This window comes from Eptatretus burgeri, chromosome 4 (genome assembly GCF_056783735.1).
Source record: "Eptatretus burgeri isolate ZD-2024b chromosome 4, Ebu_testis_v1, whole genome shotgun sequence".
NCBI lineage: Eukaryota > Metazoa > Chordata > Myxini > Myxiniformes > Myxinidae > Eptatretus > Eptatretus burgeri.
In genome coordinates this window covers 20017197-20032196 of record NC_140964.1, presented here as the reverse complement: position 1 = coordinate 20032196, position 15000 = coordinate 20017197, and the positions used below count along the sequence as shown (strand labels likewise).

Sequence of the window (15000 nt, the reverse complement as noted above, 5' to 3'; positions counted from 1 at the left end):
ACTTCCAAAGTTCAACAAAAAGGTTCATGATAGGGACGGAAAGACGAGAAGAGAGTTAATCCATCCATCCATCCATTGGGACCATACTCCTTGCAGAGCGTTGGTGCTGCCTAAGCAGTCTCCTTGGCTATTGGGCACAATCCTGGACGGGTCGCCACTCCGACACAGGATACCAGCAAGCTGGCACACATTTTGCCGACCTCGGAAGGATGACAGGCAGAACCAACCCCACCTGGTGTGAATTCAACAGCAGAGTGGGATTTGAACTCACGACCCTGGGATCCCAAGCCCACCGGAGTTAATGAGACTGACAATTTCTTGTTGATATTTCTTCAAGAGAGATGGAGAGGGGCTTTTGGTGTGGGGGTGGGGGTGGGGTGGAGGTTTTTCTTTGGTGGGGAAGATAAAGTGGAATAACCTCCTGAAATTTGTCTTCCAATAATTAACATAATATGCAGACATGATTAGTATGCCCATATACATAACTAGAACGGGCACTCAGTAGAGCGCATACCTTCGCCAACGCTACATTTTGCCCCCCCCCCACAGAAACCGTTGATTGTGAGGCTATTTAATCCCATACCACATCTGCCACCTCATATATGTTATGATGGCTTAAAAACATTAAATTTCCTGTGTCATATCGTATATCACAAGATTGGGCATTGAATTCACAACATTTTGGCATTGGATAAAAATCGACCGCACTATGGCAAAATGACGATTTTGACCTTTTCTTGACCTCGACCTTGACCTTTGTACTCTTTTGTAATTGGTATTTGAGTGTGGGGAACAGAACAGTCAACATTTTGGTGTTGGTTTCATGCAAATCGGATAAGAATTGACCGTGTTATGACTAAAACCGCACATTTTGCAATGTCGTGACCCCCCTTGACGTTTGACTCCCAACCACTAATAAGGGTTATTACGTCATTGTGTCATGTCACATATCACAAGATGGGGCATTGAATTCTGAACATTTTGGCATTAGTTGCATGCAAATTGGATACAAATTGACCGCGCTATGGTAAAAACGATTTTGACCTTTTCATGACCTTGACCTTGACCTTTGACCCGATCGCTCCCAAAATCTAATCAAAATGTCCTCAGATAATAACCAATCATCCCACCAAATTTTCTGCGATTCAGTTCAATACTTTTGGAGTTATGCGAATAACAAACAAGCAAACAAACAAACAAACACACATATTCACAAATAAATAAATAAATACACAGCGATCAAAACATAACCTTCGCAACAAAGTTTGCGAAGGTAATAATGTTACTCAAGATGAACACAAGGAACCCGTCCGCTCCCACAATGTCAGTGAGCTTAAAGTATTCTATATAGATACCGGCCAACCGACACAAGGTGGAAGGACTAGAGCAGGTGCCTCCTGATGACGGAAGAACTACAGAAGAAGGAAGGAGGATCAAAACGGAAATGGGAAGGAAGATCATGAAGAACTGTATAGCCTTGTTGGGAAGAAAATAATGCTCCACGGACAGTTCCTGGGGAACGGGAAGTGCGGCCTTCATCGACGACATCAGCATCACTCCGATGGTTACAGAGTTCTGGTCTGAGAGGCGAGATGGAGCTCTTAACTGTGTTTGCAGAATATTAGCCACTACCCGGTAAATACGACTGGAAGAACATGCTAAAAACATGCAACAACAGTACCTGTAGTGCTGGCCCTAACCGAACGAGCATCTTCATCACATGGTGGCGTGTTTGGCTCTTGCATCAATCAACGACATCAATCGACACAAAAGCATTACGGCATTGATTTACCAGAAATATGATACCAGAATTAACCACAAATGGTAGTGGAGAATAAAAACAACAACCTTGTGGGATGTGATGATCCACACTGATAGAACCATCAAAGCCAACACACCTGATGGCATTATTAGGGACATGATTATAATCAAACGGTGGGAGAAAGATGTGAGAGGCTCATTGGACAAGAGCATCACAGTGAAAGAGACCGAAAAACTGTGTAACTATAAAGACCTAAATGTTGTAACACAGTGGATATGGGAGGTGCAGACTGCAGTGATACCAGTGGTTATCGGTGCCACGGGTTTGGTGATGGAGAACCAACAGAAACGAGTTGGTGAAATTCTTGGTGACGTTAGACTATCCGAACCAAAGATATTAGAGGGCCGTGTCGTGGTGCAAGATCGCCTTTTCAACCGTAACCACATTCAATACAATGAAGTGTGCACTGGAGTGAAATTTCCGCCATTCTAGTAAACGAACATATACGAGCATGCGACGAATGGGTCGGCTGCATGTTAATGTTTCTTCTGGAGTCTCAATGCATACAGTACTAACTACATGGGCACTCGGTGGAGCGCATACCTCCGCCACGTAATGTCTGATCCACGAGAACAAATTGGGCTCCAAACATTTTTGAAATATCACGCTATACAGTACTATATCATTACTATATCATTTGAGGCCCGATCTGTCAATGGTGAAGAATCATTTTTTAAATTAAATAATTCTCGGATCCAGATCGAGATTCGGATCTTCACCAAAATCGAAAGAAAAGTGAAAAGAAAAGTGAAAAAAGGGGTGAAAAGAAAAGCTCCTTCCTCCTTCGGTGGCGGAGGTAACTGGAACGGCACTCGGTTGATACCTCTGCTTGACTGAACAGTTTACGTTTTGTTTCGCACCGATAGGCCGGATCTCCATCCGGACCTTAAACATCCTGACCTTAACCAACATCTAATCGGCTTGTTCTTGTCACCGACCCAACTCATCCACCAAGTTTTGTCATAATCCGTCCACAACTTTTTGAGATATCGTGACGGATTTGGAAACCTTGTGCACACAAGCAGCCAGAGTCTCCATCGTTCAGTTATTTCGATAAGTACGTGTTTATTGTTAGAATCCATCCCCTTTGTCTAATGGGAGTTACATGTGTGCGCTACGAGTTATTTTATAGTCAGGTTTATTACATCCTCATCAACAACAACAACGACACCACCCTCACTCGACCCGGTCGCCATTACACACGTGTACGGGACCACGGACGTGAGCGGAGGTTTCGTCACCTCAGGGCTGGCTCCGCCTTTGCCAGATGGAGTGTTCGGCCCGACCAATGAAGGGCCGCCGCGAGTCGCTTGACAACCGACCGTCCAATCATGAGGCGAGTGGTGAGGAAAATAAACCCCTCCCACCTCAAGAAGAGTAGAGTGGTTGTTAGGACCAGAGTTCAGCAAAGAGGAGATCGTGGCGATTGCCGAGCGGTCTGTCATCGTGGCAGAGTGGTTGTTAGGACGAGGGGTTGGGCAGACAAGTGTGTGTTCTGCAGAGTCATTGGGGCGATTGGCTTGGTCTGCGGTCGTGGTTCGAGCGTCTGCGGCCCTTTACGGTGGATTCTCATGGTGGTGGCGGCCGAGCTGCCGGGTACGTGGGCCGTGGACTTTGGGTCGTGGGTTCGAGTCCCACTGTGGTGGTTCGGGTCGGTGTGACCGCACGAGGCGGGACAAGTACCCCGGCCCGGCTCTACCAACTAAAGACCCACGGGTCCATTTCCTTTGTGTGTGTGTGTGTGTGTGTGTGCGCGTGTCCGTGGGCCCCGTCTTTAAGTCGGCTTGTTAAGTGCTTTTGCTCATTGTACATTGTCTGCCTTTTATTCGTGATAACTCTGCTTTGTGTCCCCCTCCCCGATTATCGTTATAAATAAACCCCTGTTAAATGTACCAGCTCGTTTTCTCTGCTTTCCTTCATTGGCCGAGCAAGGTGCGTATTGAGAAATAGTAAAGCCGTTCGTGCCGTAATTTGGTCCGGCGCGGCTTTAGTAACTTCCGCTCGATTACGCCAGATCCGAGTCGGTGATAGGGACTCAATTTGGACAAAGTCGGCCGAGGGTGTGGTTTCCCCTGTCGTTGGACGGCGTGAGTACTTAAGTAAATTGGAATTCGACAAGTGGACCCTACCTCACGCCGTGGAAATATTGGCGACCACGGTCCTCTAAGTGACCCGTGACCTTTCGGAGTCGTCCGAGAGTCACGACCTAAATTCCGGATGTTCGGTGGGAGACGACTCCACTGCTCCACCGAGTGGTCGCTTTTCGCCACCGAACCCCGGCCCACAACAAATATCATGCTTTATATCATTTTTGGCCCATCTCTAAATGAAGAATCACTTAAAAAAATTATACGATCTGGATCTTCACCAAAATCGAATCTTTTCGTCCTTGTCACACACCGAAACCTGTCCACAAAATTTCATCCGAATCCGTCCACAACTTTTTGAGATATCCTGCTCACATACAGACAAACAAACGGACAGACAAACAGGGGTGAAAACATAACCTCCGTCCACTTTCGGTGACAGCTCAAGGTTTAAAAAAAACAATCAAACCAATGTTCATTCAAATCTCAACTAATAGTCCAAATCACTTCCAATGAAACTTCCCGAGGTAAAGAATTACGTGTGACCTCAACATTATACATGTACCTGAGTCTTTACCTGACCTCGTCCTTGACAAAGAAGACAAAGATATTGCGGTAGTAATTATAAAAAGAAAAAAAAATGAGTTACAACATCGTCCTCATTCGACAAAGATAAGAACAGTGAAAATGTCATCCTTCAGCAGAAGGGCCAAAGCTAATGCATGTACAGTCCATGTAATCCCAGATAAATCTTGCTTTGAAGAAATGTCTGTTCATCAATACTTCATTGAAATGAGTTTGAACTCACAAGATTGCAGCTTGATGAAACAGAAGAAATGCCTGTAGCCACCGTTTTATACATCCACCATTTTTTTTTTTTTTTTTTAAAGATAAAAGCATTGATAACTGCACGAGTTGTATTTCACCTGAGTGATATCGAAGTCAATTTCCCTTACCGGTACGTTTAGTCATGACATGTTTGGGAGGTAGTGGGACTGGATGTCGGACACGTGTGTGACAGGTAATAGGAATTACCTGCATCAACATTGTTTGTTTCAAGTTTTGACGATGGATGTTCCTTCGCTCACTGGCTTTATCAACATGGTTCAAATACTGATCATCCTAAACATCCGCAGATGAAATGTGAAGAAAAAGCAACGCGACAGGACGTTTCATGTTCGTTGACAACATGCTTTTGTCAGTTGTTTTACAAGCCTGGTGTTGGCTTCACGGTTAAAGTGGTTGGCTTGATGTCTTAGGGTCTTCAGTTTGAGCCCCTGTCTGCTGTTGAATTAACACCTGTCATCCGAGGAGGTCGGCAAAATGAGGGCCAGCTTGCTGGTATCCTGTGTCGGAGCAGCGACCCATCCAGGATTGTGCCCAATAGCGAAGGACACTGCTTTGGCAGCACCAACGCTCTACGCAGAGTATGGTCCCAATGGATGGATGGTCATGGAGGGCACCGCATCAGCGGCACAGGTACGCCCCCTGAAAATGATGCAACCGGCAGCCACAGGCTGCACCTAATAGCTGGCTGGCTAGTTCTTTTACAAGATTCTTGCACAACTTTTTATTTCAGAACTCTATTTTTGCCACTTTCTGAACTTTCCTGCACTTCCTCATCACTGTGACGTCACAAAGTCATCTGTTTTTGAACTTCAGTGCATACCGTACTTGAACATTCACAAACCTCGCTACTATTTCTCACTTCACTCGTTCACAGCACACCTGTAACTCCTTGCAGGCATTTAGGTCACGCATAGCTTGATTCAGCAGATGTTGTCTCTTGTCATCAAATTCAGTGCGACCAGAAAGCAAGAGACTTCTCTGATGGGACTACGGGAGATCTAAAGTCTGACTCCGATGTGTCGTATGCCTTGTTATGGATGAAGAGAAGTGCAGAGGCATCTAATTCAGCGTCGAAGATTCGGATGACTTCCCTGCAAGTCTGGCACGGTGATAGCAATTCATGTCCAGTGATAATTCTGCGACACAGATACCCAGCGATGTACGAGAGCATGTATGTTCTGTTGGAGAAGGTTGAGCTGAACATCAGTAAATGCAACATTCTTCCTCGTGTTTTGGATAGGTGTGATGTGCTGGGATTGATTTGTTCCCTTCTTGTTCGTTAGAGACTGCAGTGTGAGGATGAATTTGTCAGAGTATGATGAGGAGTTGGCTCCACTCGCTGGCTTGATTAGATTTGCCACGATCATCATTCTCAAGTTACATCGAAATTCCTTCGATAAATCTGTTATCACTAAAAGCTCCTTTCCTTCTCATGGTTGAAAACAGATTCTCCACAACGTCCTGATTTAGATGTGAGATGAACTGGTACTTGATGTCGGCATTCGTTTCAAGTTGCCACAGCTGGGTGACGCATTTATTTATCTATTTGTTTGTTCATATGCAGCCTGTGGCTGCTTGGTCTCATCATTTTCTGGTTGGGGGGGGGGGGCGCAGCTGTGCCACTGATGCAATGCCCCCTATTACTCGCATGCTTGTACTCATTTTGCCAACCTCGGAAGGATGGCAGACTGAGTCAACCCACCTGGTGTTAATTCAATCGCATGACGGGGGCTTGAACTCGAGACCCTTAGATCTTAAGCCAGCAGCACTAACCGTGAAGCCAACACCAGGCTTTGCATGATGCATGATAGGGCAAGACGCCATCCCTTGATGAATAGGACATTCTTAGCTCCAATTACTTTCATGTTTTTGAGAATGGGAAGGCACGTGTCGAAGAAAGAGAAATGTTTCGAATTACGTGACAAGGGACATCTTTTTGGTGTTTCTAAAAGACCTGCTGTTAAATGTGTCAAACAAACCGTCAACTATGTCAATAAATTCCGCTGTGTGAACAGTTTCGACGAGAAGCTTTGCCGAGGCTGCATAGGTGCAGACGCCTGCTGCAACAGGGTAACTCTAAACTTGCGCAGCTTTATTCGCCCTCATCTTTGGAAAAAAAATGTTCAGCTCAATGTGTGCCTAAGTGAGTTTTGGGTCTTCCTGATGGGCAGTTGAGAATCAGTCAATAAGGCTGGTGGATGGGTGACCATCTAATGTATTTTAATCGCGCTTTTCCAAATAAACGTACTTTTCTAAATTCATGATTGCCAACCAAAATGGCGGCTGAGCGATCCCATTGAGCACTGCACTCATCCCGGCTGAGCAGCCCATCTTGTGCCACGACTCAGCCCTCTGTTATCTTTTATCCAAACTGAAAAAGATAGTTATCTTCGGCAGTTGGCACCTTCTGCACAAAATTCTGAACTCGTAACAGCCGCAATACGTTAATTACCCCGCACGCAATGCGAAAAGTGGGGCGAAGCAATTTGTTCACTTTGTCTGTGTGTCGGTCTGCCTGTAGACATTGGTCGATGATCGAGGAACTACTTAAAATTTCACTTGAATTTTACATTTTTAACACAGTGGAACACGAATCGGAACGTGAATCGGACCAGGAACCTGCAGTTTAGCGCTACCTGGGCTCTGAATTTGGCAAATTGTTCGGAATCTCGTCCCGAGTGCGCATGCGCAGACGAGTAAGGTAATTCTTTTCGTCTGCCTGCCTGTCTGGCCATCAAAATAAATTGAAAATTATTACAAACAGGAAACTTATTGCTTTTAAGGACATTACAAGGGACACAAACAACGGGCATGAATAACTAATTTAACGTGTTCCATAAGATGGGGGTAAACAATCAACGGCGGTGAAGTTCTGAATTATTTTTTTTTTCCTGCAGCCTTTAAAATCTTTGTGTTATATCAATTGAACTCGATACTTGAACACGGTAGAACACGAATCGCCTTCTTGTGATTTCCGAAATCCTCTAGTTTAGCAGTATTTTGACTATTTTACGCCATCTCAACCAATCAAATTTGTCGCTCACTTTTTCAGTGTTGGGAATACCTCAATTCAGACAAAATGGTAGTTTGTAGGAAATATGCAAAGCACGAGTTTAGAAAACCCTTCCCATATCCTTTTTCTCCCAAGACTACTCGGGGGTGGGGGGGGAGGGGGTAAAGTGTTCAATGATTTCTCTTGTTCACATTCAGTGTTAAAGCCCATGATTTCGTCTTGTGTTGATTGAGACACTTCATAATGTGCAACGTGCCAATAATAATATGAAGAATTAGAACAGCACTCATTTGAGTGCATACATCCGTCAGGCTGACCAGTTTACTTTTGCATCCCACTGATAGGCCGGATCTGGATTTGGACCTTAACCAAAATCTAATCGGCTTGTTCTTGTCACCGAACCAACTCATCCACCAAGTTTTGCCAAAACTCGTCCACAACTTTTTAAAGTATAATGCGATTCAGTATACCGTTTTTGGCCCCACCTCTCACTGGTTCCCATTGTGTACAGCCTTTTTGGCTGAAAGTTGCATCATTGGTTCGGGGAGCGGCTATGCCGCTGATGCAGTGCCCCTATTACCAGTACACTGGTGCTCATTTTGCCGACCTCGGAAGGATAACAGGCTGAGTCAACCCCCCGGTGTTAATTCAGAAACCAACAGGGCTCAAACTCAGGACTCTAGGATCCCAAGCCACCACCCTAACCACAAAGCCAACGCCTGGCTTTCCTCTCAATGGTGAAGAATCTTCTTCTTCTTCTTTCAGCTGCTCCCGTTAGGGGTCGCCACAGCGGATCATCCGTCTCCATTTCGCTCTATCCTCCACATCTTCCATTGACACTCCAACCACCCGCATGTCTGCCCTCACCGCATCCATGAACCTCTTCTTTGGCCTTCCTCTTCTCCTCCTACCTGGCGGCTCCATCCTCAGCATCCTTCTCCCGATATACTCCGTTTCCCTCCTGTGCACATGTCCAAACCATCTCAATCTCGCCTCTCTCACTTTGTCTCCAAACCGTCCTACCTGTGCTGTCCCTCTAATATACTCATTCCTTATCCTGTCCATCCTCGTCACTCCCAACGAGAATCGCAGCATCTTTAACTCTGCCACCTCCAGCTCCACTTCCTGTCTTTTTGTCAGCGCCACCGCCTCCAAACCATACAACATAGCTGGTCTCACGACCGTCTTGTATACTTTCCCCTTCACTCTTGCAGCTACCCTTCTGTCACAAATCACTCCTGCAACTCTTCTCCACCCACTCCATCCTGCCTGCACTCTCTTTTTCACTTCTCCACCACACTCTCCGTTACTTTGGACAGTTGATCCCAAGAATTTAAACCAATCCACCTTCCCCACCTCAACTCCTTGCAACCGCACCATACCACCACCCTCCCTCTCATTTACGCACATGTACTCCGTCTTACTCCGACTGACTATCATTCCCCTTCTCTCCATTGCGTACCTCCACCTCTCGAGGCTTGCCTCAGCCTGCTCCCTCCTGTCCCTACAGATCATGATGTCATCCGCGAACATCATAGTCCATGGAGACTTCAGTCTGATCTCGTCAATGGTGAAGAATCACTTGATAAATTAAAAAAATATCGTATCCGGATCCGGACCTTCACCAAAATCTAATCATTTCGGCCTCGTCACACACGCAACCTCTCCACCAAACTTCATCCGAATCCGTCCAGAACTTTTTACGATATCCTGTTCACAGACAGATAAACAGACAGGCAGACAGACAAGGGTGAAAACATCTCCGTCCACCTTTGCTGGCGGAGGTAATAATATTACAGGTAATACCAAATAATGAACTTTCACCGAATTGCTTCTCACCTTCACTCGGATGACTCTAATATACTTTAGTGGCCCCAATTATTCACACCTTTTGGGGTCGGATGAGGAACATTTTTAGCCCAAATCTTTCAGAAACCACTTGGCCAAGCTTGATGTTTGGCTGGAATTTGTCATTTGTTCAGAGTACCGGCGATAACTCACCAACTTTTTGCGAAAGACGCGGATCCTTAACGTCCATCAGCTAATGCGTGGTAAGCCGGGGATCCTCCTTCCGGCATTCATTGCCGGTGAAAGTTGAACAACGTCCGCCCGGTTGTCTTTCGGCAAAGAGTAAGTGAGTTAACACCAACAGCTCTACAAAGTCCATCCCCTGAGTTAGGAATGCCACACAGTCACGCACAATAGACCGATGGTCCATGGCACGGATAAGTATCAACAACAATAACCCCAGAGCTGGCTTGCAGTGCAGTGGAGAGGTTGATTCATCTTTGTATTATGAATGATGTGAATGCTTCTTTTTAACAGAAGAATGTGCGAGCTTTTTAAATTTCCATGAGCTTAAAATGGTGTCAAATTATATTGAACGGTCAGCTTCCTGTCCAAGCATTGTGAAAGCATTTTTCAAGCTTCGCTTAAACATGGAGATGGTGGAGTGAGTGACGGACAGCTTTCTTCCTTACAAACGGCACAACCCAGGTCTGATGCCTTGCGCTCGGACAAGGAAAATGAACATGCTCAGTAACAGACGGATTGCTTACACAACTGTGTTTTTGATTTTGAGCTTTGCACAACTTGTTGTCACTCTGCACAGCGAGTCAAGGAGCAATGGTGTTCTCGTCTGCATGAACATGCATTCGCCTTGGGATCTTCAAATCGCAGTTTCTTTCGTTTTGTGATCATGCAAATATATTCAGACTCGTGGATCAAAGAAGCTGAGCAAAATCACGTCAAGATTCACCGTGAAGCTCCTCTTTTGAATCCGTGGCCACAACTTGTCGGAACGATGGTGAAGGTGTGCAGGCCCACGGAATGTTGTATCCCCGGTGCTTTTCCCGCCAAGAGCAGTTACCTGCCACTTCACATGTATATTACCGGTGTGTGCGAAGTGCATTTGAATTTATTTTATCATTTAGCTTTGCCACGCTGACATTCGCCCTGCGGTAACCGGCCTCGGACTGGCATTCTGTAAGATTCCCGTCACGTCCTTTTAGTCCAAAGTGTTGCGTCCCCCATCCTGTGGTTATTTCCAAAAGCCACAGCAGTGGAGACACTTTTATGGCACTATCCCATCCCGCATTTGGCTCCTGGCTCCTGTACAACCATTAACGATCTGATGGGAGCGAATGGTGCGGAACCACCTCCAACTCGCTTTCATAATCACCATTTGTGGTCTCAACAATGCTTGCCCACAACATCATCTCAAAAAGTGTTGGTTGCATTTTTGCATCGACAATAAGTGTTTGTTTGTGTCAAAACTGTCTGCTTGACGTCCTCGCACTTGGTAAAAAGAATATTGAAGAGCTTTGAGATGTAGTGGAATCTGTTGGGATCATGTTTAACTTTTATCTCGTCGTGCTTTGTGACTTGTGCTTAATTTAATATTGCACTCTATTGAAGAACACTGATGACCCGAGTGGTCCAGGCAGCAAGAAGTGCTGACGAGGCGTGTTATCCGTACTTGGCCGAAACGCTGTCGAGGCCCCCCGCAGGAAGCATGGCCTCTTGATGCCCAGGCTGGATTCTTAGCCACACAAAATATTCATATTCCGAATGTTGCCTTTTCATGAAGGCCATTTCTTGCGTTCTGTTACATCTTTATTATTGCTATAATCGATCAATTTGGCTGCTTGGACAACATCGGAGTGCGGCCTTGCGGTATAAACCACTGCTTTGAACTGAATAAATAAATCATTTGCTATGGATTTTCTGCTTGTTTCATCGCGCTGTGTTTGGAAACTCTAATTACTTTTTTATAACAGTTTTTCTGTAGCATTTTATAAGGCTTTTTGAACAGCAGCTTCGTTCAAACACGCACGCAGAATTCTTATCTCCACCGTGGGAGAACAATGACTGTGATTTACTTCGCCTTTATTGGTATCTTTAATTCTCCTTTTTATATCAACTTCTCTATAATTACATCGTCTTGTTGCCATTCATTGCATCTTGGACCGGAATAAGACCTTGTGATTAGCAACCTTTCAGTTTTTGTGGGAGGGAATATTCAATGATATGCAAGAATATTACCATCCGATGGAAAAAAAATATATATATATATATATATATATATATATATATATATATATATCAAAAACGGACTTATTAAGATTGAAGCTAAAAAGGAGGTTCTATCTGTATGGTCATAGAGCAATTCTTGGTCACCATAAAGGTTCCATTGGCTGATGTGGAGAGGAGCGTTGGGATGGCGTGACATCTTTTGATCAGTGCTGTCGAAAGGGATCAAGCGAGAGTGACAGGTAAAAGGGTACGCAGTCAGCAACACAAATCGAAAAGAGAAATAGAGCTGCCAGTTACACATTAGGTCAACGTTAAGCTCTGCAGCGGCCGCGATGGCCTCAGTGGGCCGCCATGTCCAGCCGAATCAGCGGCCTTTCGCTAGAAAGATTGTGAATTATCGGAGGAAACGGCTCGTCCAAGCACACCGCCATCTACCCTGATTGTGACTGACTCCACGGCGGCACACCAGCTCCTGCTGTCTCTCCACACCGCCGTTTTGCAATTGTTCTGCTGATTAGCTTGTTCTCTTGACAGGCGCCTTTGCTGCTTGGATGGTCGGTGTGTGCGGTACGTTTGTGCTTGGTGGTCGTTGTTATTGGTGGTCATTGCGATCACCATTTATTGCTCTGAGCTTGTGACGCTGAAATATGTCGGTGTTGAATTTGTTTATTAATTTACAAGTTAGTGTTCTTGTTGCATTTTGAAAGCATCAAAACCGAAGCTTTGACTTTTTTTTTTTTCATTGTAGCCATTGTGTTAATGTCACCAACAAAACGTCATGTGCGGTAATCTGTTGACGGGATAAGTGTAACCGTTGTCTGAGGACAGTATAAGATGATTATCCAAATCAATATTGTGTATTTCGAGAAATGGTGGACATGTTCATGCTGTGAAGAGTGTATGTGTATACGTGCACACACACACACACACACACACACACACACACACACACACACACACACACACACACACACACACACACACACACACACACACACACACACACACACACACACACACACACACATCCTCGAGCAAGAATGTTTTTTTTTGTTTGTTTTTTTTATAAACACCATGGCTTTTTTTCTTAATTTTTAAGCAGTGAGGATAGTTATTTATTGAGCTGCTGTTTAACATACCATTCCATTTAACCGGTTGAAAATTAAACCTTGGCCAGCTAATTGCTTTGCAAAAGTCATTATTATTATTGTGGTCGAAGCCAAATGATACTGCTGGGATAGTTTGTTTGTTTTATTCCTCTTACCAGAAACATTATATCTAACGCCGCAGAGCGGTTGGCGTCTGTTTTTAATATCAAGTTAAATGTTCAAATGTCAAGCATGGAAACGGAGTCGGATAAAAGTCCAATGTTTGATGAGCCACAATTTATTTCTGGATATGTTTTTTTTGTTTGTTTTTTTTTACCGTAAACACATCGAGTTCAGTGTCTTCTCCTTGTCCGTGTATTATTACACTGCGAGCGAAACAATCGGTCCACTTTGTTGACAGACATCAGTCTGTGATTGAGAAACACCTTAATTTCAAATGAATTTTAGGTTTGGAACACTTTCGGACACGAATCGGAACATGAACCTGTAGCTTGGCAATACTTTGGCTCTGACTTTGGCAAGTTGGGTGGAATCTCATCCCGAGCGTGCATGTGCAAAGAGGAGGAAGGTAATTTTTTTTTTTTACTCCGTCTACCTGTCGAGCAGTCAAGCAGAATTGAAAATCATTCCAAACAGGAGACGCTGTTTTAAGGGACATCGTAAAGTGCACAAACAACAGGCACGAATAACTAATTTAACATGTTATATCAGGTGGTGTAAAAGGCACCGCGTTAACGGTGGTAAACAACCGATTATTTATTTATTTGATTTTTTTTGCAGCCTTTAAAACCTTTATTAGTCCCCGTTGGACTTGGTCCGAAATGAGGGCTTTATGGATTTCGTCTCGATTTTGGTGTCCATGTGTGCGTCCGCAACCTTATCTCGGACATGTGTGGACCCATTTTATTCGCACTTGGCACAAAGACAACACATGATGGCATACATACGCATACCTGCCAACCCTTTTTTGAAGGAAAAGCGGTAGGCTGGCGCACGATGACGTCGGCATCTCTCACACCGGCTGGAAGGCTATTTTTGATGTGGTTGCCACCGCGCGGGAGTTGCTCGTGTGTTTCCCCGTGCTGATGTGGCGACTCAAGTCGTTGTATCCCCCATGACTGCTGGAGAAGTCTGATCGACACATATCACAGAAGGCATGTCCGTCTCCCTTACGCGAAGCCTTGATACACTTGAACTCTGTTGTCCAACTTGGCTTAAACTCGTTGATCCAGCGTGGGGGTGGTTTTTTCTTTTCTGGTGTTTGCATTGTTGTCGTGCACTGGAGCGATGAGTCCTCTCTGTGAACTGCAGTCTTTGATCATGAATGGGAAATGGCGCGTTGTCTTGAAATGAATGCCCGCTGTTTCCTGTCGTCCCATTGGTCATGCTTGGTTTGGAAGCAAGAACCAATCGCTGACGAGGTAAGTAATCAAGGTCAGGCACGAGTTTTGTAGAATGTCGAAGCAGCCGCGTGTGATACGATCTTGGCAGTGAGAAACGAACGCAAAACTGAAAAAAAACACAACTATTAATTTTTTTCCAATAACAATTTCCAAATGCGGTATGTCTGACTAATAAAATCGGTAGGCGTTGGGAGCTATAGAAAATCGGTAGGCTACCGCACGAATCGGTAGGGTCGGGAGGTACGCATTCGCACATAATTTTGTTTCATGTTGCGATCAAAGATGGCCGACCGGTGGCCATTTTGGTTGTAAAAACAACAAACAAAAAAACTGTCGAACACGTCCTCAACCACTTCTCAGACGCCCATTTACCGATCTTGTTAAAACTTGGCACATGGATAATGAATGGTAGTTTACATATGCACGTCACTTTTGTTTGAGATCAGATCCAAGATGGCCGACTGGCGGCCATCTTAGTTGTAAAAACCCAAATGTTGAGCACATCCTCAACCATTTCTCGGACATACATTTCCCGATGTTGTTTAAACTTAGCACACAGATATTAAATGATGGCTTGCATAAGCGGCACTTTTTTTCAAGATCAGATCTAAGATTGCCGACTGGTCGCCATTTTGGTTCTTAAATGTGTCCCCAACCATTTTTCAGACGTGCATGGTCTGAT

At 44.8% G+C, this 15000-nt stretch overlaps 1 protein-coding gene across 5 annotated transcripts in view; it reads left to right on the top strand.

Moving 5' to 3' along the window:
* The window catches only part of LOC147027593 (teashirt homolog 3-like), a 251356-nt gene that overhangs the window by 34790 nt on the left and 201566 nt on the right, over nucleotides 1–15000 (top strand). The window contains exon 1 of one of the 5 annotated variants that reach the window (XM_085877128.1): nucleotides 11987–15000. This exon is cut by the window's right edge and continues 1322 nt beyond it. The exons of the other annotated variants lie outside the window; for them this stretch is intronic. The gene's annotated coding sequence lies outside the window, so the exon portion shown is untranslated. Of the gene's footprint in view, nucleotides 1–11986 lie in introns of those variants that run through there. 5 annotated transcript variants of the gene reach the window in all.